Source organism: Lithobates pipiens, unplaced genomic scaffold, assembly GCF_037356315.1.
Source record: "Lithobates pipiens isolate NorthernLeopardFrog02 unplaced genomic scaffold, aLitPip1_a1.2 Scaffold_8, whole genome shotgun sequence".
NCBI lineage: Eukaryota > Metazoa > Chordata > Amphibia > Anura > Ranidae > Lithobates > Lithobates pipiens.
Genome location: NW_027507903.1, coordinates 91,858,647 through 91,881,220, shown reverse-complemented (window position 1 = coordinate 91,881,220; position 22,574 = coordinate 91,858,647). Strand labels below are relative to the sequence as shown.

At 43.6% G+C, this 22,574-nt stretch overlaps 1 protein-coding gene and 3 long non-coding RNA genes across 8 annotated transcripts in view; 3 read left to right on the top strand and 1 right to left on the bottom strand.

Moving 5' to 3' along the window:
* LRRC49 (leucine rich repeat containing 49) overlaps positions 1-22,574 on the top strand; it is a 186,106-nt gene that overhangs the window by 87,234 nt on the left and 76,298 nt on the right. The gene's annotated exons all lie outside the window — the stretch shown is intronic.
* LOC143960187 (uncharacterized) lies at positions 6,729-8,483 on the bottom strand. 2 transcript variants are annotated; one of them, XR_013270277.1, is made up of 4 exons: positions 7,988-8,483; positions 7,739-7,885; positions 7,062-7,313; positions 6,729-6,909 (listed from the first exon to the last, which is right to left on the bottom strand). It is a non-coding gene; the product is annotated as an uncharacterized LOC143960187 (long non-coding RNA). The 2 variants fall into 2 exon arrangements; XR_013270276.1 differs by having other exon boundaries at positions 6,729-7,313.
* LOC143964541 (uncharacterized) lies at positions 8,886-10,876 on the top strand. Of its 2 annotated transcripts, none has more exons than XR_013271161.1 (3): positions 8,886-9,866; positions 10,292-10,543; positions 10,696-10,876. It is a non-coding gene; the product is annotated as an uncharacterized LOC143964541 (long non-coding RNA). The 2 variants fall into 2 exon arrangements; XR_013271160.1 differs by having other exon boundaries at positions 8,888-9,617; positions 9,720-9,866; positions 10,292-10,876.
* LOC143964405 (uncharacterized) lies at positions 11,805-13,795 on the top strand. 2 transcript variants are annotated; one of them, XR_013271132.1, is made up of 3 exons: positions 11,805-12,785; positions 13,211-13,462; positions 13,615-13,795. It is a non-coding gene; the product is annotated as an uncharacterized LOC143964405 (long non-coding RNA). The 2 variants fall into 2 exon arrangements; XR_013271131.1 differs by having other exon boundaries at positions 11,807-12,536; positions 12,639-12,785; positions 13,211-13,795.

Below are 22,574 nucleotides of genomic sequence, written 5' to 3'. Positions count from 1 at the left end.
CGGCTCGCTCGTACAGCGGGGAGACAACGCTGGATCCGAGGGAGAAGGTAAGTAAACCTCCTCCTGGATCCAGCGATGCAGTCCCGAGTCTGGCTCGGGGATACCGCTTTTGGTATGAAAATTCCACCCCGAGCCAGACTCGGGAATACCGCCAGGGGGGTTAAACCCCCCTCAGTCCCAGACCAATTTTCAGCTTTCAGCGCTGATGCACTTTGAATGACAATTGCGCGGGCATACAACACTGTACCCAAATGAAATTTTTATCATTTTTTTCCCACAAATAGAGCTTTCTTTTGGTGGTATTTAGTTACAGCTGGGAGTTTTATTTTTTGCTAAACAAACAAAAAAAGATGCAAAAAAAAAAAAAAAAATCATGTTTAATAGTTTGTTATAAAATTTTGCAAACAGGTCATTTTTCTCCTTCATTGAAGTGCGCTGATGAGGCGGCACTGATAGGCTGCACTGGTGGGCACTGATGGGCTGCATTGGTGGGCACTGATAGGCTGCATTGGTGGGCACTGATAGGCATAGTTAAGGCGGCACTAATAGGCACAGATAAGGCGGCACCGATGGGCACAGATAATGCGGCACTTATGGGCAAAGATGGGCACAGATAAGGTGGCATGGATGGGTGGCACAGATGGGTGGCACGGATGGGTGGCACGGATGGGCACTGATAGGTACCACTGATAGATGGGACTGATGGGCACTGATAGGTGGCACTGATAGGTGGCTCTGATAGGTGGCACTGCTGGGCACTGATGGGCGGCACTGCTGGGCACTGGTAGATGACACTGATGGGCACGGATATGTGGCACTGGGGTGTAGCTCCTTTGTTGAGGCAGATTGTGGGCACTGCTGGGTGGCACTGTGGGCACTGCTGGGTGGCACTGCTGGGTGGCACTGTGGGCACTGCTGGGTGGCACTGTGGGCACTGCTGGGTGGCACTTACTTTTTTTAATGTGGCACTGGCAGGGGGCAGGTGGGCACTAGCAGGGCTGGCCATGATCGGGACTGATGTCCCGATCACGGCCGCCGGTGATCGGCTTTTTTTTCTTCTCCTCGCGCTGACAGCGCGAGGAGGAATAATAGCCAATTACCGGCTCCGTTATATCACATGATCAGCTGTCATTGGCTGACAGCTGATCACGTGATAAGGGGTCGGGATCGGCCCTCAGGGGGCGCGCAGGGCGCTCGTGCACGGGACTACGTCTATTGACGTCGTCCTGGAAAAGGAGATCCGCGCTGTAGCCGTCATTTGGCTATAGCGCGGATCTCAAGTGGTTAAATCTTGAAGGGACAAGACAGGTGCTTCACCCAAAGTAACAAAGAAATGTGCTCACCAGATATCTCTGCCCAACAAAGTGACCACCAGGCATATAATGGGGAGAATCCTTTCTCATTTATCTCAAACCTTCCAAGCCAAGCAATTCCAATTGTCTGTTTCCAAAAATCAATCGGATCCTATCTTTCAGTCAAGCCAGGCACCATAGCTGTTCTCTTCAGGCTGAAGTTCCAGGCTGTGGGTAGTCCCTCTGTGTTTTCATGTACAGTGCAAGGCTAATAACCCTGGATTGTACCTGGAGGGCACAAGCATGTAACCAAAGCTCTTAGCTGGTAGCGCTGAATCGGTTGCATGGATACCAGTCTACCTAGGGCAGTGATAGCGAACCTTGGCACCGCAGATGTTTTAGAACTCCATTTCCCATGATGCTCAACTACATTGCAAAGTGCATGAGCATCATTGGAAATGTAGGTCCAGAACATCTGGAGTGCCAAGGTTCGCCATCACTGACCTAGGGTCTAACCAGTCTACCCGCCTTTTTTTCTATTTTTTTCATTAGGTGTAATTACAGATCATGGCACCCCATAGCATAAATGTTGTTGGGGCCCCTTGGCAAGCTCTTTATGTGAAGATCAATAACAATAAAGTAGGTCTATCTTGGGGAGATAGAGCAGAGGAGCTGTCAGTACAGTAAGTACATTACTAGGACACAAGTTGCACTTTAGAAACGGTCATTGAAAAGTATTAAAATGTATCTCCATCTTTGCAGCCAGATTTGAGAACACCACTATACGTTTATGTGTTTCTAGTCACACAGTATACCTAAAAGTAATTGAAAAAATATTTGTCACCTTTTCTAGTTTTTTTTCTTTAGCACTATACATAGGACTCTTTAGGCTGCTTAAATTGTTCAGAATCACAATACACTGTAGGGACACTTTAGAGAATTTTTTTGTGCATTACTATACAATGTACCACTCAGGCCTTGATATCTTTAGCCCTTTGTTAGTACAGACAGTGAACACATCTAGTTTAAAACTGACAATGAAAATCTGCCAGCACAGTACAGATTTGGCGGCACAGTGGTATAGTGGTTAGCACTCTCGCCTAGCAGTAAAAATGGTCACTGGTTCAAATCCCAACCACAACACTACCTGCCTGGAGTTTGCGTGTTCTCTCTGTGCCTGTGTGGGTTTCCTCCGGGTACTCCGATTTCCTCCAACACTCCAAAGACATGCATGTAGGTTAATTGGCTTCTGTCCAAAATTGTCCCTAGTATATGAATGGGGACCTTGGATTGTGGGCTCCTTGAGGGTAGGGACCGATGTCAGCGTGCAATGTACAGGGATAGGGACAGTTGTAGACACTCACTCAGGTTGAACTGGATGGACTGGTGTCTTTATTCAACCTTACTAACTATGTAACTATGTAGATGGGGTATAAAAAAAAATAATTCACATATATTTGCAGTAACAAAATTTGTATTCATGTTTTGGTGATCAGTGCAAGTCCAATGCAGGGTCCTGCAAGACTCCCCCAGCTCCCTGTTAGTACCAAGATACTGACTTTCAGTCAAAGAGCTGGAGGAAGTGTCGATTGGCTATGAGCGATAATCGTATTCCTCAAGAATCATCTGCGGTAGAAGATGAGACTTGTAATTAATTAATTCACAGATCTCTATGAATGAATGAATGAATGATATGGCTATGTGGGGGGAACCCCACACAGCTGCACAAATTTCAAAAGTGACAATGGCCCTGGGGACAGTTTGGGGATGGGGTCCCATAGATCCAAGTGTCACTTGGTGCAAAAGTTTAGGCCCCTTCCTTAACATTACATGGAAGGGGAACACTAAGTAAGATTTGTATAAGTTATTTGCTAAAAAAAAAAAAATGTAAACGGCAATTTTTTTTTCTTTAACGTTCTGCTTTATAAATGGGAGTGTTGGAGTTGAGTATGCAGTCTTCTGTTATGCACCATATGGATGTAGCACTAACCCCTGAAGGAGCTGCTAGTTTTATTCGGGCTTACAGTTACCTCTTCTGCTCGGCCCTTCATCTTCGGAGGGTCCCATGGAAAGTAGCCCAAATGAAGATATATCAGACACGTAGTCCTTTTTGAAGATTTATTTAGGGGTAATACCAAAGAAAGACACAAGACACAGTCCTTCAATAGAGGGTTAGATGATAAGGGGGAGTTCAGGCACCTGGTAATTGCGGGTTAAAGGTATTCGTCAGATCCAGAGGACAAACAGCTCCACAGACTGGGTCCAGCAGTCACCGGATAGGCCCCTCTCACTTGTCCTAGCAGCCAATGATATGCCAAAGTCTCTGCCACAAACTTGTTAATTAAACTCGGTGGTTCTTGAAATTAGATGCGCAACAAAGTCTCTGCCACAGACTTGCTAATTGAACTTAGAGATTCTTGAGAGTTTTTAGGAAGAGACACCTCCAGAGACACCAGCCTTGCGCTCAATTCTCCACTGGAAAAGTCCTCCCCTGGATCCTTCAGCTTTCCTTGGCTTCTTCCCACAGGCGAGACAGCACAGGACCACCCCTGGATCAGTAGGCCCCAAGACATTCCTGGGCCTACAATCTCAGTGGGCAGCAGGCCCCGAGGTGCAAGACCATGTGACACAGCCCAGGGCAAGGAGGGCCCTGGGCTCGGGATCACGGACCACGGAAAACAAACCCAGAAAAATGGCGTTGGTACCTTAAATACCCTCTCCCAGAATGCACAGCAGGGAGACGACACCCACTGAACCATTTCTGAGCAAGAGGAGATATTCAATGCATCCAGCCTGCTGCTGTTTCACACCCACTGACGGTGACAGCGACACCTACGGTCAGGTGGGAATCAGTACAGAAACCATAACTTTTAGAGAAATTATTCTGAGCCAAACTACAGCTTCAGATAATTCAATTTGAAAAAAACAATAGCGTCTGCTCATCAGGAGCAGGGCGCTACATACTCCCCCCTCCGCATTAGACGATGTCCCCATCGTCTGGGAATAGAAAAACAAAGACTTTCAGTCCTGAAAGTCTGGTAGCTGAACTCAAAACTTGGACAGGAAAGGGAAAAAGGAAAGGTAAATCAAACACAACACATTAGAATAATTTTACATGCAAACAAGTTACATAACACATAACTCCCATTTCTAAACCACCCACTCTCCAGTAGGTTGATAGAAGATTTCGTTGTTCTCCTGAAACGAGATACATAAAAAAAGAAACACAAACATACAAAATGTGCTATGGAAGCAAAGCCTCACTTCAAATTAAAATGAAATGACACTTTCTTTCCAGTATATTTACTGCGTGTCTAAGTGCAATTATCTAACCTGTTATGCAAACCTTCACCACCTAGTGGCGAAAACATTGAAGAACAAGTCCTTTATACAAGTGTGGTGACCGGTAGGTAATCTTGATCTTTTATGAGACCTAACAATGTCTAGCTCAGTGAAGGCGAACCTTGGCACCCCAAATGTTTTGGAACTACATTTCCCATGATGCTCATGTACTATGTAGAGTAGGTGAGCATCATGGGAAATGTAGTTCCAAAACATCTGGGGTGCCAAGGTTCGCCATCACTGGTCTAGCTAGTCCCCACAGTCCATGTATGTTGAGACAAAAGAAGTTCTCTTTAAGAACTGACAGGAAAAGAAAGAAAGTCAATGCGAGGCATCACAAATAAAACCAGAGATCTGGCAACTTTATGGCTTTCCCCTTGACATCCACAGTATTGATGAAGTAAACAATGTTGTCCTTTCTAGGCCAGCAAATAACTATTTTTTCCACATGGATGTCTCTCCCATAACTCCAGTGTTGAAGACACCCAGTAAAACGATCATCCATAGTAGAAGAACATCCTGGTTTCCTAAAAGGTTTTGGCACTTTCAAATAGTCCCAAACATCATCTGCATACCAACGTTCTCTATGCTGTTCAATCTCCTGCATTATTTCCTTAGGTACGTAGGGAAATTCCAGCCCATACTCGGTAGCTACCCGTTTGTTCAGCACCCGCTGTGATCGAGTGAGTCTAGGCAAAGATCAAGCACTTCCCAATCCAGGAGGCACACATGAGTTAGGTGATTTCTGTACCATGGCATAAGCAGGCAATTCTTTTGACCCGACTAAAGTATTGTCTTTGGACAGTCTCAGCAATGGTCACTGGGGTTCCTGCCCGAGGCGATGCACTCCCCGAATTCAAGGTTAGCCAACCTGACCGTTACATGTTGTGGCCACATCATCAGTGGTAAATATCTAAAAACAGTCCCACTAGGTAAATTTTCCCCAGAGTTCTCAACCGTTCCTTTAGTGGATTCCTCTGGAGCAATCACTTTCTCCGGATCTGGTCCAGGTAACTTCTGAGGTAGGCCTCAACTGCGGCTGCGGGAGGCTTTTACATATCCCACCTTCCTCTGAGTAGATGCAGGAAGGTGAGTGGTGGTGGAAGGAACAGCTTCCACAATGTCTACGGTTGTTCCTCTGAGGGCAGTCACAGTACCACCTGCCTCAGGAACACTGATTGTAGCGGTAGGTTTAGCAAATGTAGGCCCGGCCACAGGAGCAAATGTAGCGGTCTCCTCGGTGGCGATGCCCATAGCCCAGTCCATTCTATAGTCATGAGGCAGCATGGTAGGCTGCTCCACTGCGAACAGGTACTCCCCGCAATGCAGACATCAAACAAATGGCAGGGGTTTGCGACCAGTCCCGTGCACCTATTGCACAGCATGCCCAAGGCCTCAACATCTCCCGTAGTATACAGGATGAAATGCTCCTGTGGTCTCAGGCGAATCCCTGTATCAGTCAGCAGAGTTCCAGGCAGTCTGATACTCATAGTGGTACCCCCAGAAGGCATCCTGGGTCCCATAACAGAGGGTAACCCTGGTACTCATTTTCTCAGCAAATATGGACTCTTCTCTTCAGCGTCCAACACAGACACATGGTGCCTCGTGCAGCAAGTAGACAGAGAAGCTCCTCCTGTTGGCTCCTCTGGTCACGTAATTCGCAGGCTTTTCTTGACTCAGCTCAGATGCCAGTTATTAACCCGCAATTAGCCCCTTATGAAATAAAACATGGCACAGTCCAGAACCCTCTATAGTGTAGACTTCAAACAGTTTCATTGAATTGCGGGGGCAATGGCAAATCCCAGACACACGAACCCCCACATGTAGCACTAACCCCCGAAGGAAAGTAGCCCAAAAGAAGATATATCAGACACATGAAAAAATGGACGGTAACACCCCTATGCAGGGTCAGAGGGCGCTGATCACCCCTGGTATGTTGAAAACAAAAAACGAAAGTATCCCCAAAGTGGGGTTTTTTAACAGCGTAAATTACCTGTGGAGGCTAGTTTATGTATATATGGAAATAAATACTGACATGTGGCAAAAAACTAATAATACAAATGTTTATTAGTAAAAAAGAGGATTGAACAGGTGACACAGTAGTCAGGGACTGAGCTCCACTATGTGAATAAAAATATATGATATTACATGGATAGACAGAATACAATTATAATGCCTAGACCATAATGCCACTGTAAATACAGTAAAAAAATAGATAATGTGGACCCTTTACGCGTTTCGACCCTCTCGGGGGTCTTCTTCAGAAGGTTTTTATCTATTGTAAAAGAAGGAAGACAAACATAAATACATATCCATATATGGTGCACTGTACTTTACTAGAAATAATCTGCTGTGGGCAGAATATACACCAAACATTGCATGGTTACATAATTAACAGTCAGTTGGTATACATTGCATGATAGCTACCTATATCATTCACGTAGGAGATCCTCTTTGAAAGACAGAAATAAGCTCCGCCATTTCTCCCATATCCTTCACAGATGCGCCAAACCTGCATAGTTGAAGTTGGTCGCTATGCTCTACCGAAAAGGGAGAGCAAGGGAACGGAGTTCAAGGGATAAATTACTTACAGGGGATCACATCGCTATTGCTACCTCCAATATAAAATAGTGGAGGAGGGTATAGGTATGGGTAGACAGAAGTCGGGAGGGGGACAACCTACAATAAAAACAAAAGAAAATATAAGGATGTATATATATATGAAAAATCCCTATTCAGGGGCTGTCCCCCCTGTATAGGGGGACAGAAAATATACCTACATATAGTATGTCGGGTATATAGATACAGAGGTAAGCCACACTACTTGAGTGTAGCATACCATACACGATTAGAGTTTAAGCAGATGATAATAAAAGCTAAAGATCATTGTAAGTGCCCAGTAATGAGTCAGCAACGACAGACAACGCCAGATGACAAAGAAGAAAATAAGTGAAATAAAGACACAGCATGTGCAAAATCTAATACCCCAGCGTGACTGGTGGTGAAAGTAAGATGGTGAAAAGTAAAATAAGAATACACCATGTTCTGGTGTCCAACGTGCCCCAGCGTAACAAAAGTAAGTGTGGAAAAGGTGGTATATATACCTGTGGTTAATATCAAGTAAGTGCACGTTATGTAGCAGAGCCAAAAAGGGGCAATATAATGGAGATAGTAGTTGATTAGAAATAATGGGCTTTACAATCAAACCCCTCAGATACTTATACTGTCATGGGACAGAAAAGACCTTTCATCTGCAAATAAACAAGAGATAGTATTAAACTCCTGCAAGCAGAGCTATATATAAGCGGTGAGGAGAGTAGTAAAGCATTCAGTAGAGTAATCCAGTGACTTACCCTGCACCTAAAGTCAGTGCTAATGCTATCCTGTAGTAAGCAGAGTGAATTGCCAGTGTGAGGAGGTGGGATATAAATCATGTGTCGTTCAATTAGCTGAATCAAATTAGGAACTCCACCTGTCTAGCCATAGCCTCATTTGGTCGCCATATTGGTTGATTAGAAATAATGAACTTTCCAATCAAACCCCTCAGATGCTTATACTGTCATGGGACAGAAAAGACCTTTTATCTGCAAATAAACAAGAGATAGTATTAAGCTCCTGCAAGCAGAGCTATATATAGGCAGTAAGGAGAGTAGTAGAGCATTCAGTAAAATAATCCAGTGACTTGCCCTGCACCTAAAGTCAGTGTTGGTGCTATCCTGTAGTAAGCAGAGTGAATTGCCAGTGTGAAGAGGTGGGATATAAATATCCCATGTGTCGTTCAATTAGCTGAATCAAATTAGAAACTCCACCTGTCTAACCATATCCTCATTTTGTCGCCATATAGGCCGACCGGATGTGGTCCCCTCGGAGTATATGTGCATATATGTGATACAGTAACGTAGTATGTATATATGGCCTCACCATCCGATAACCAGCTTGCCATATTTTGTACATTAACCAGTAGATGATTTTCTTATGTATACCCAGTTTACCTGTGAATGATATATTCATTATGAAATGTTTTTGTGCTATTTTTATATTTATTTTTACTCCTGACATGTTGCTATTAAATATATTAATATGTCCTTTCACATATTTTTCTATACACTTTATGACGGATAAGCTCGTGTGCATTTCCCCTCTTTCTCCATCAGATGGTGCCATTTGAGCATACTTGTTCGTTTCGCTGCACATAGGGCGGACTGCTTGGGTATGACTTCCCGACCAGAAGAGGGGAGCGGCATTGGTGCACACATGCCTCTCCCCGTTCGTCCCGGGGCTTGTGCGGGTAGGCGCCACCCGTCCCCCCGGGACAATGCATCTGGTCGGCGGCATTCCGGAACAGTACCGGACGCGGCACCTCACTGCGCATGCGTTTTGTACGCGTGCGACGCGACGTGCCGACGTCACGCCGGTGCGACGCTACTGCGTACCTTCCCGCCATGTTGGGAAGGTCACTTCCGGAACGCCGAGGGGACCACATCCGGTCGGCCTATATGGCGACAAAATGAGGATATGGTTAGACAGGTGGAGTTTCTAATTTGATTCAGCTAATTGAACGACACATGGGATATTTATATCCCACCTCTTCACACTGGCAATTCACTCTGCTTACTACAGGATAGCACCAACACTGACTTTAGGTGCAGGGCAAGTCACTGGATTATTTTACTGAATGCTCTACTACTCTCCTTACTGCCTATATATAGCTCTGCTTGCAGGAGCTTAATACTATCTCTTGTTTATTTGCAGATAAAAGGTCTTTTCTGTCCCATGACAGTATAAGCATCTGAGGGGTTTGATTGGAAAGTTCATTATTTCTAATCAACCAATATGGCGACCAAATGAGGCTATGGCTAGACAGGTGGAGTTCCTAATTTGATTCAGCTAATTGAACGACACATGATTTATATCCCACCTCCTCACACTGGCAATTCACTCTGCTTACTACAGGATAGCATTAGCACTGACTTTAGGTGCAGGGTAAGTCACTGGATTACTCTACTGAATGCTTTACTACTCTCCTCACCGCTTATATATAGCTCTGCTTGCAGGAGTTTAATACTATCTCTTGTTTATTTGCAGATGAAAGGTCTTTTCTGTCCCATGACAGTATAAGTATCTGAGGGGTTTGATTGTAAAGCCCATTATTTCTAATCAACTACTATCTCCATTATATTGCCCCTTTTTGGCTCTGCTACATAACGTGCACTTACTTGATATTAACCACAGGTATATATACCACCTTTTCCACACTTACTTTTGTTACGCTGGGGCACGTTGGACACCAGAACATGGTGTATTCTTATTTTACTTTTCACCATCTTACTTTCACCACCAGTCACGCTGGGGTATTAGATTTTGCACATGCTGTGTCTTTATTTCACTTATTTTCTTCTTTGTCATCTGGCGTTGTCTGTCGTTGCTGACTCATTACTGGGCACTTACAATGATCTTTAGCTTTTATTATCATCTGCTTAAACTCTAATCGTGTATGGTATGCTACACTCAAGTAGTGTGGCTTACCTCTGTATCTATATACCCGACATACTATATGTAGGTATATTTTCTGTCCCCCTATACAGGGGGGACAGCCCCTGAATAGGGATTTTTCATATATATATACATCCTTATATTTTCTTTTGTTTTTATTGTAGGTTGTCCCCCTCCCGACTTCTGTCTACCCATACCTATACCCTCCTCCACTATTTTATATTGGAGGTAGCAATAGCGATGTGATCCCCTGTAAGTAATTTATCCCTTGAACTCCGTTCCCTTGCTCTCCCTTTTCGGTAGAGCATAGCGACCAACTTCAACTATGCAGGTTTGGCGCATCTGTGAAGGATATGGGAGAAATGGCGGAGCTTATTTCTGTCTTTCAAAGAGGATCTCCTACGTGAATGATATAGGTAGCTATCATGCAATGTATACCAACTGACTGTTAATTATGTAACCATGCAATGTTTGGTGTATATTCTGCCCACAGCAGATTATTTCTAGTAAAGTACAGTGCACCATATATGGATATGTATTTATGTTTGTCTTCCTTCTTTTACAATAGATAAAAACCTTCTGAAGAAGACCCCCGAGAGGGTCGAAACGCGTAAAGGGTCCACATTATCTATTTTTTTACTGTATTTACAGTGGCATTATGGTCTAGGCATTATAATTGTATTCTGTCTATCCATGTAATATCATATATTTTTATTCACATAGTGGAGCTCAGTCCCTGACTACTGTGTCACCTGTTCAATCCTCTTTTTTACTAATAAACATTTGTATTATTAGTTTTTTGCCACATGTCAGTATTTATTTCCATATATACATAAACTAGCCTCCACAGGTAATTTACGCTGTTAAAAAACCCCACTTTGGGGATACTTTCGTTTTTTGTTTTCAACATACCAGGGGTGATCAGCGCCCTCTGACCCTGCATAGGGGTGTTACCGTCCATTTTTTCTAGTCTTCTAAAACCCGGGTGGTTAAACACCCTTCCCCATTCGGTAACATACAGAGGTCTGGGCCATGAGCTCTACTTGGTTTAGTACTATTTGAATTTGGCATTTTTCGGCTATTGTCGATTGTCTTTTGTTGTCAACATGAATAGCTTCCAAGGCGATAATTGGAACAATTTTGGTTTGGGCCTCAGATATAGCCCCTCAAGGCACCTATAAAGTTAACATACCACACATGTGCAAATGTTCACATTTTTATAGGTGCTCCACTAATTTTCTAATAGGATGATTATATTGATTATCCTTATTTGCTCCTCTTTGCACCTGATGGGAGTATATGTGCATATATGTGATACAGTAACGTAGTATGTATATATGGCCTCACCATCCGATAACCAGCTTGCCATATTTTGTACATTAACCAGTAGATGATTTTCTTATGTATACCCAGTTTACCTGTGAATGATATATTCATTATGAAATGTTTTTGTGCTATTTTTATATTTATTTTTACTCCTGACATGTTGCTATTAAATATATTAATATGTCCTTTCACATATTTTTCTATACACTTTATGACGGATAAGCTCGTGTGCATTTCCCCTCTTTCTCCATCAGATGGTGCCATTTGAGCATACTTGTTCGTTTCGCTGCACATAGGGCGGACTGCTTGGGTATGACTTCCCGACCAGAAGAGGGGAGCGGCATTGGTGCACACATGCCTCTCCCCGTTCGTCCCGGGGCTTGTGCGGGTAGGCGCCACCCGTCCCCCCGGGACAATGCATCTGGTCGGCGGCATTCCGGAACAGTACCGGACGCGGCACCTCACTGCGCATGCGTTTTGTACGCGTGCGACGCGACGTGCCGACGTCACGCCGGTGCGACGCTACTGCGTACCTTCCCGCCATGTTGGGAAGGTCACTTCCGGAACGCCGAGGGGACCACATCCGGTCGGCCTATATGGCGACAAAATGAGGATATGGTTAGACAGGTGGAGTTTCTAATTTGATTCAGCTAATTGAACGACACATGGGATATTTATATCCCACCTCTTCACACTGGCAATTCACTCTGCTTACTACAGGATAGCACCAACACTGACTTTAGGTGCAGGGCAAGTCACTGGATTATTTTACTGAATGCTCTACTACTCTCCTTACTGCCTATATATAGCTCTGCTTGCAGGAGCTTAATACTATCTCTTGTTTATTTGCAGATAAAAGGTCTTTTCTGTCCCATGACAGTATAAGCATCTGAGGGGTTTGATTGGAAAGTTCATTATTTCTAATCAACCAATATGGCGACCAAATGAGGCTATGGCTAGACAGGTGGAGTTCCTAATTTGATTCAGCTAATTGAACGACACATGATTTATATCCCACCTCCTCACACTGGCAATTCACTCTGCTTACTACAGGATAGCATTAGCACTGACTTTAGGTGCAGGGTAAGTCACTGGATTACTCTACTGAATGCTTTACTACTCTCCTCACCGCTTATATATAGCTCTGCTTGCAGGAGTTTAATACTATCTCTTGTTTATTTGCAGATGAAAGGTCTTTTCTGTCCCATGACAGTATAAGTATCTGAGGGGTTTGATTGTAAAGCCCATTATTTCTAATCAACTACTATCTCCATTATATTGCCCCTTTTTGGCTCTGCTACATAACGTGCACTTACTTGATATTAACCACAGGTATATATACCACCTTTTCCACACTTACTTTTGTTACGCTGGGGCACGTTGGACACCAGAACATGGTGTATTCTTATTTTACTTTTCACCATCTTACTTTCACCACCAGTCACGCTGGGGTATTAGATTTTGCACATGCTGTGTCTTTATTTCACTTATTTTCTTCTTTGTCATCTGGCGTTGTCTGTCGTTGCTGACTCATTACTGGGCACTTACAATGATCTTTAGCTTTTATTATCATCTGCTTAAACTCTAATCGTGTATGGTATGCTACACTCAAGTAGTGTGGCTTACCTCTGTATCTATATACCCGACATACTATATGTAGGTATATTTTCTGTCCCCCTATACAGGGGGGACAGCCCCTGAATAGGGATTTTTCATATATATATACATCCTTATATTTTCTTTTGTTTTTATTGTAGGTTGTCCCCCTCCCGACTTCTGTCTACCCATACCTATACCCTCCTCCACTATTTTATATTGGAGGTAGCAATAGCGATGTGATCCCCTGTAAGTAATTTATCCCTTGAACTCCGTTCCCTTGCTCTCCCTTTTCGGTAGAGCATAGCGACCAACTTCAACTATGCAGGTTTGGCGCATCTGTGAAGGATATGGGAGAAATGGCGGAGCTTATTTCTGTCTTTCAAAGAGGATCTCCTACGTGAATGATATAGGTAGCTATCATGCAATGTATACCAACTGACTGTTAATTATGTAACCATGCAATGTTTGGTGTATATTCTGCCCACAGCAGATTATTTCTAGTAAAGTACAGTGCACCATATATGGATATGTATTTATGTTTGTCTTCCTTCTTTTACAATAGATAAAAACCTTCTGAAGAAGACCCCCGAGAGGGTCGAAACGCGTAAAGGGTCCACATTATCTATTTTTTTACTGTATTTACAGTGGCATTATGGTCTAGGCATTATAATTGTATTCTGTCTATCCATGTAATATCATATATTTTTATTCACATAGTGGAGCTCAGTCCCTGACTACTGTGTCACCTGTTCAATCCTCTTTTTTACTAATAAACATTTGTATTATTAGTTTTTTGCCACATGTCAGTATTTATTTCCATATATACATAAACTAGCCTCCACAGGTAATTTACGCTGTTAAAAAACCCCACTTTGGGGATACTTTCGTTTTTTGATATCAGACACATGTTCCTTTTTGAAGATATATTTAGGGGTAATACCAAAGAAAGACACAAGACACAGTCCTTCAATAGAGGGTTAGAGGATAAGGGGAGTTCAGGCACCTAGTAATTGCGGGTTAGAGGTATAAGTCAGATCCAGAGGACAAACAGCGCCACAACTGGATCCATCAGTCACCGGATAGGCCCCTCTTACTTGACCTAGCAGGTGATATGCCAAACAAAGTCTCTGCCACCGACTTGTTAATTAAACTTGGTGGTTCTTGAAATTAGATGCGCAACAAAGTCTCTGCCACAGACTTATTAACCAAAATTAGAGATTCTTGAGAGTTTTTCAGAAGAACTACCATACAGTACCAGATTCTTTCAGCCGACCCGGTGATACTGTAAAGATATTGATCTGGGATGCCTCCTCAAACTGAGTTTCCAGGCTCCTCCAGCCATGCGCTTGGTCCTCCACTGGAAAAGTCCTCCCCTGGATCCTTCAGCTTTCCTTGGCTTCTCCTCGCAGGTGAGACAGCACAGGACCACCCCTGGATCACTAGGCCCCAAGACATTCCTGGGCCTACACTCTCAGTTGCGAAGCCTCAGGCCAGCAGGCCCGAGGCGCAAGACCAGACGACACAGCCCCAGGCCAGGAGGGCCCTGGGGTCGGGATCATGGACCCTGGAAAACGAACCCAGAAAAATGGCGTTGGTACCTTAAATACCCTCTCTCAGAATGCACAGCAGGGAAACCACACCCACCGAACCATTTCTGAGCAAGAGGCAATATTCAATGCATCCAGCCTGCTGCTGTTCCATACCCACTGACGGTGACAGCGACACCTATGGTCAGGTGGGAATCAGTGCAACTCAACTGAACTGGTACGGAAACCAGAACTTTTAGAGAAATTATTCTGAGCCAAACTACAGCTTCAGATAATTAAATTTGAAAAAACAATAGCATCTGCTTATCAGGAGCAGGGCGCTACCTGGACTTCTAGGTGGACTGAACCCTAATGAAAGTGATGTTTTTATTTAATGGTGACATGCAATTTTATTTTAAATGTTATCATGTTTATTATTTCACAGTACTCATCCAGAGTACTGTGAAATAGCAGCATTCCCGGTCCCCACCTTGAGTCTATGTATTTTAGCTGCCCAATATAAAAACTAAGTATATGTAGGTAATGCCTCATGCAATGTTACTTAATATAGCAGTAATAATCCACAGATTATATATATATATATACTCACAAAGTATGGATTGCTATTCCCAGGCACAATGTTTGAACATGTCCTCTGGAAGATAACTATTCAGGCTGCTAGACTGTTCTGTTGTCGCTACACACTGTATTAACCTCTGGCCTATGTTCAGCTTGATATGCAGCTAAATACATAAAATAAAACAATAGACAATAGGGCTAATTCAGTAAAGTATTTTCTACAAATTTCTGGCACTATTGATCCATTAAAGTCATGCACTTAATTAATGAAAGCCTTGTGACAGTCCTGTTAACAGGTCTGAAACATACAACAGATTCAGGTAGTTCTTATATGTGCCACTTTCACAATTTGTCACTATGACTGCAACAAATTCAAAAAGAATCACCGTCAGTGCGTAGATAACAAGAGAAGCCAGAGTGTTCAGAGTGGGGCTGTTGTGTATAAAGAACAGGGTATTTTTGCATTAACCACTAGCCTCCAACCCACCTGTCACTGGTTGCTGAGGTGCTGTCGGCTGTATAGCTCCATTGATTGCTAGGATTCAGTCCACCAGCATCCTAGCAACCAGTGATATGAGCTGTGTATTGACTTAAAGGCAGTTTAGCCTGATGGAGATTCAGAGAGACTAGTTTCCAAATCAGAGGATGGCAATGGCCAGATTATAAAGCCTCTATTGAGCTGTCTTGCAGCTGTGAAATCCACCCACTGATGTTTGCTGTCATGTACAATAGAGATGGACCTTAATGTGATAAACTAGAATTCCCATCAGGCTTTGCCCACTGTAAATATAAGTGGAGACGGACTTGATGGGTAACTCGTACCTCTACATTAGGTTTTGCCCACACTGCAACTCAACTTCTCAGCATAGTAAGGAGCTCAATAACGTTGAGTCTTTGATTTTATCAAGCTCATTGTATTATGTTTCACTGAAGATGAAGTGCCCATTATAGCCACTCCAACCTCAGTGCTGGCCTCCATGCTTCAATTCATGTACCTGTTTCTTACACATCGATGTTTGCTGTGCAGAGGAGAACCCCTTTGTGAAATCCAGGGAATGTCTCTGAGCTGCTAAAAGGTATGGTATGTATGTGGGGGTTGGCGTAGACGTAGAGTCACAGATACTCCTGCAGAGGCACCATCCCCTAAGAATATGCAACTATGTTTAAAAAAAAAAGGGGGGTTTAGAACAGGGTGGGACTTTGATTGTGTCTCAGAGGAGTATAATAAAATATGTACACATACTTCAAGTTATGGAAAAATATACAAACTCTATTCATCTGCCATGCGGCAGTATCTTCTGAAAATAAACAGGTTAAAATAAGTTACAGTTTTGGCATTTTGGAGTCAGGGTGTGCCAGTCCCAAACAGCATAGAGAAGATATGGCCTACGTGTTTTGCAAACAGTTCCGCTTCACCAGGGCCTTAAGAGTAGCAGCACAGTGGATATCACATGAATTCTAGAAATGTCAATGAACAATGTGTAAGTGACATGATTTAGCATTGGGAATTACAAATAAATAGAAAAGAAAAGAAGAAAAAAAGGATATGATGATACACTCCATTTCACATAAAAAGTATTATATCGTATAGAACATATGTTGATATACCTTATATTTTATATATTACAAAAAATCCAACAGTGTATATACACAGTTACATTGCATAGAAATTCATGAACAGCTGCGTTCTCACGTGCATGGAGTATTCAAATTCAAGTGCTCATATAGATACCAATTGAAGAACAGAGAATACAGTAATACAGTCATTGAAAGTCATTGATAAAAAAAAAAAATGCGTGGGGGTCCCCCCCAAATTATGGATAATAAGGGGAACCCTGCATCAAATAAAAAAAAAATGATGCGGGGTTCCCCCCAAATATCCATACCAGACCCTTCAGGTCTGGTATTGATTTTAAGGGGAACTCCACAACAAATAAAAAAAATGGTATGGAGTCCCCCCCAAAAATCCATACCAGACCCTTTATCCGAGCACGCAACCTGGCAGGCCGCAGGAAAAGAGAAAAGAACCATACCAGGCCACAAGCCCTCAACATGGTGAGGATGCTTTGGGGGTCTGTGACCCCTCAAAGCACCATGTCCCCATGTTGATGGAGATAAGGGCCTCATTCCCACTACCCTTACCCTTGGCGACTGAGGACAAAGAGAAGGCAAATGTGTTAAATACTTTCTTCAGCTCTGTGTATACAAAGGAGCATGGGGGAGCTCATGTCCATAATGATGATGGTATTGACACAGGCCCAAATGATCCACAATGGCTCAAAAGTGATATGGTCCAGAAATATTTAGACAGAGTAAAGGTAGATAAAGCAACTGGACCAGATGGCATACACTCACCAATCCTAAAAGAATTGAGCTCTGTCATTTCAAAGCCATTGTTTCAAATTTATAGGGACTCCTTAACCACTTCAGCCCCGGACCAATAAATACCTTAAGGACCAGAGGTCTTTTTCCAATTTCGCACTGTGCTGCTTTAACTGGTAATTGCGCGGTCATGCAATATTGCACCCAAACGAAATTTGCGTCCTTTTCTTCCCACAAATAGAGCTTTCTTTTGATGGTATTTGATTGCCTCTGCGATTTTTATTTTTTGCGATATAAATGGAAAAAGAGCGAAAATTTTGAAAAAAAATGATATTTTCTTCTTTTTGTTATAAGAAAAATCGAATAAACTAAATTTTAGTCATACATTGAGGGCAAAATTTATTCAGCCACATGTCTTTAGTAAAAAAAATGTCAATAAGCGTATATTTTTTGGTTTGCGCAAAAGTTATAGCGTCTACAAACTAGAGTACATTTTCTGGAATTTACACAGCTTTTAATTTATGACTGCCTATCTCATTTCTTGAGGTGCTAAAATGGCAGGGCAGTACAAACCCCCCCCAAATGACCCCATTTTGGAAAGTAGACACCCCAAGGAAACTGCTAATGGGTATGTTGAGCCCCATGAATATTTATTTTTTTTGTCCTAAGGGATTGAATAATGACAAAAAAAAAAATAAAAAAAAAAAATGTACAAAAAGTTGTCACTAAATGATATATTGCTCACACATGCCATGGTTATATGTGGAATTGCACCCCAAAATATATTCCGCTACTTCTCCCGAGTACGGGGATACCACATGTGTGGGACTTTTTGGGAGTCTAGTCGCGCACGGCATCCCGAAAACCAATCACCACCTTCAGGATTTCTAAGGGTGCAAATTTTTGATTTCACCCCTCACTACCTATCACAGTTTCGAAGGCCATAAAAAGCCAAAATAGCACAAAACCCCCCAAAATGACCCCATTTTGGAAAGTAGACACCCCAAGCTATTTACTGAGAGGCATGTTGAGTCCATGGAATATTTTATATTTTGCCACAAGTTGCGGGAATATTACAAACTTTTTTTTTTTTGCACAAAGTTGTCACTAAATGATATATTGCTCACACATGCTATGGGCATATGTGAAATGACACCCCAAAATACATTCTGCTGCTTCTCCTGAGTACAGGGATACCACATGTGTGGGACTTTTTGGGAGCCTAGCCGTGTACGGGACCCCGAAATCCAAGCACCGCCTTCAGGATTTCTAAGGGCATAATTTTTTTATTTTACTCCTCACTACCTATCACAGTTTTGACGGCCATAAAATGCCAAGATGGCACAAAACCCCCCCAAATGACCCCATTTTGAAAAGTAGACACCCCAAGGAAACTGCTGATGGGTATATTGAGCCCATTGAATATTTATTTTTTTTGTCCTAAGGGATTGAATAATGACTAAAAAAAAAAAAAAAAAAAAAGAAAATGTACAAAAAGTTGTCACTAAATGATATATTGCTCACACATGCCATGGATATATGTGGAATTGCACCCCAAAATATATTCCGCTACTTCTCCCGAGTGCGGGGATACCACATGTGTGGGACTTTTTGGGAGTCTAGTCGCGCACGGCATCCCGAAAACCAATCACCACCTTCAGGATTTCTAAGGGTGCAAATTTTTGATTTCACCCCTCACTACCTAATCACAGTTTCGAAGGCCATAAAAAGCCAAAATAGCACAAAACCCCCCCAAATGACCCCATTTTGGAAAGTAGACACCCCAAGCTATTTGCCGAGGGCCATCTTGACACTATTGAATATATTTTTTTTTTGTCCCAAGGGATTGAATAATGACAAAAAAAAAAAAAAATGTACAAAAAGTTGTCACTAAATGATATATTGCTCACACATGCCATGGTTATATGTGGAATTGCACCCCAAAATATATTCAGCTACTTCTCCCGAGTATGGGGATACCACATGTGTGGGACTTTTTGGGAGTCTAGTCGCGTACGGCACCCCGAAAACCAATCACCACCTTCAGGATTTCTAATTACCCCATTTTGGAAAGTAGACACCCCAAGCTATTTACTGAGAGTCATGTTGTCTGAACGAAAAAAAAGAGATTGATCGGTGGGTATGCCCACCATTAGATACCTCCCTTCATCCACCCACTTCTAATGATGGACATACATGCACCATTTATATATGCCGAAGCATGGGGGCATCCTCCCGCAAAAAAGTTATGCTGCGTACATACGTTCAAACTTTTCCACGGGCAAGCCCTCCGTCGGAATTTTGACCGTATGTACGCGGCATTAGGAGCAAAATCGCTCCTCCACCCCTTATGCCCCCATGCTTCGGCATATATGCTGTAATATTTGGGGGTTATTTTAGCTTAAAGGTAGAGCTTACCAGTGAGCTGGATCCACACCAGATGTCGTTTAAGGGCTCGTAGGCCCACTTTTATTAAAGAAAGAAAAGTCAGATAACAAAATAGTTGCCCACACAGGGGTTTCAGCTTTCCACAGCAGTAATGTATGTAGAACCAAAAATACCAAGCCACCTGGCTCTCTTTAGCAGCACTGCTGCTCAGACTTCTGCTGCAGCCCTCTTGGCTCTTTAACAGAGTTCCTGTACACCCAGTACCTCAGCACTCTTTAACAGCTTCTCTTTCAGCCCACAAGCTTGGACCCTCTGTCTGCTCTGACAGACCGACCTGTGCAGACATGCACACTTCTTCTCCCTTACACGCCTGGACTCCTCGGGAGGGTGGAGCCCAGAACCATGGTGTTGGCTTTGTTTTAAGCCCAAGACCCACCTGTGCAATCATCCAGCCAGACTGCTGGCTGTTCCCAAAACCCGGTCCCAGGATTGGAGATTCTGTACTACCACATATCCCCCCCCTTTGTTTCGACCCAGAGGGCGGAACACCCAAGTTACTTTTGGCACCTCTGTGCCAGATACCATTTACAGAAGTACCCTCCTGTCCAACCTCGCTTCTCCTAACGGGGAACTCCACCCAATGCCTCCTTTGGTGTCTCCCTCTAAGCCTTACTGTCACTCTGCTATGAGCTTTGATGCAACCTTCCCAACTTTTCTTCCGAGTGCATTTCCATAAGCACTTCCTCTCCTGAAATCTTAATGGGTTCCCGTTGGTCTTCCTACCAACCCTTCTGCCTCCACGCTTCAGGTTCCCAGGTTTCCCCAAAACTCTCTCAGCAGTACTGTTCTGAGACTGTAGGGGGCCTATTTCTATAGTGTTTAGAACGGAAACCCACCTCTTATTTCTGGTACCTGACTCAGCAGTCACTAATTGATTACCAGGTTTACCTGTACCTTTGGACACCACATTATCATGTACCATTAACACATTTGGTTCATCATTGACAGACATATTCAAACCAACATTAGACCTCTCAATGTTGCACATGTCACCAATGCCTTTTTTTTCAAAATTTGCTAGGGCAGAGTCCGCAGAGGGCACACATACCAGAGGGCCGCCATCACCCACAGGAACCTCACAGGACGCCACCTCCCCTGGGTTCACCCACTCTGCAGGCAGCTGTCCTACCACTTGACCCATTCTGATGCCATCTGTATTTTTATCCACGCTCCTTGCCCATTCCCCTGTCCCGGGGACCTTATTAGGTTTGTCACCTAGACCAAGCACTGGACTGGGGACCCCAGTCTCTTTAACCACCTTTGTTTGAGCCCTGGTCAGGCTCTCTGTTGCTTTCAGGTCCACACATGGCCCTTCCACCTCATGTGGTTTTTCTACTGGTGCAGTATACACGCCCTTCACCAACTGACCAGCACCACACTGGACCATAGCAGCAGAAATGCTTCCCATCTGGCTGTTAGGAGGTGTAACCACAGGCAATTTAGGCTTATTTTCAACTTCTCCAACGTCTGTCTCAAATATTTCTTCTGGATCTAATCTAGCAGCATACGTAGCGGCAACTTTTAACAAAAGTAGCAAATTTAGGAATAAACCATTCCTGTCCTGTTTTGCTTTGCTCTGTACAGCCTGCCATAAAGTGCTCCACCTAGTGGTACTGCGCAGTACCAGCCCATCAGACTGTGGAGGAGACACACTAGTATAGATTGGCTGTACATCCCAAAGTTCAAGCATCTCTTTTAATGCTTTGGTAAATAACCAGGCCCTTGATTCCAGACCTAAGTCCTTCCTGGGGATTTTCATGACACTGGGGATGCAGAGAGACTCACTTGCTGAGACTTGAAAAGTTGCAATGGTTAACGGAACCTCCTCCCGGCTGGAGGTAAACACAGCCTGGTGCTCCACCAGAGCGCTGCCAATTGCTGGACTCATACCCAACTTCTCAGGCTCAGCATCAGTGAACCGCTCCAGAACATTACCAGTGACGTCACGTTGACACTCCATGTCAACCTCAGTTTTGTGGGTCACGGACAATGTCTCTGCTGTGCCCTTATTTGGTTCATCCTGCTCACCAGGGTTAACCCCTGCAGCAGCCACCGCGCCCTCAGGTACAGGCTGTTCTGCAGCCCCTCTTGCTGGCCCAGCAGAAACCGTGTCCACCTTATCTTTGTGCATAAAAGCCTTATCTATCAGGGAGATAAGATTTTTGCTCCAACTATCCCAATCTGTTGTATGTGCACTCCCTTCTGCGGTACTCCTCAGCACCGATCCATCTGCCCAAGGAGACACATAAGAACAGACTGGCTTAGTTGCAGACTCATAACACCAGTCATTGTAAATCACGTCAGACTGTGGTAGCACAGGTTGCAATACACCATATTCACCACCTTTCTCAGCTTGCATTTCATAAGCCTCACACACCTTTGCATTTTTCACAGGTTGTGTTAATCCACCATTTACCTGCACATTTTTAGTACTAGCAGCTTGCACTAACACATTACCATTACACGGTACAGTTCCATTCTGTCCCACCAGAGTGACATCGCAGTTGTCCAGGGCAACCTCTGACTCTAATACATGAAGTTCCCTGGAGATTCCTGTGGACAACTGTGCTGTCTTACCACCAGTTGCTACAGGCAACGGCCCATTTTTGATAACCCCAGGTTCTTTCAGAGCAAAAGTTTTCCCAAC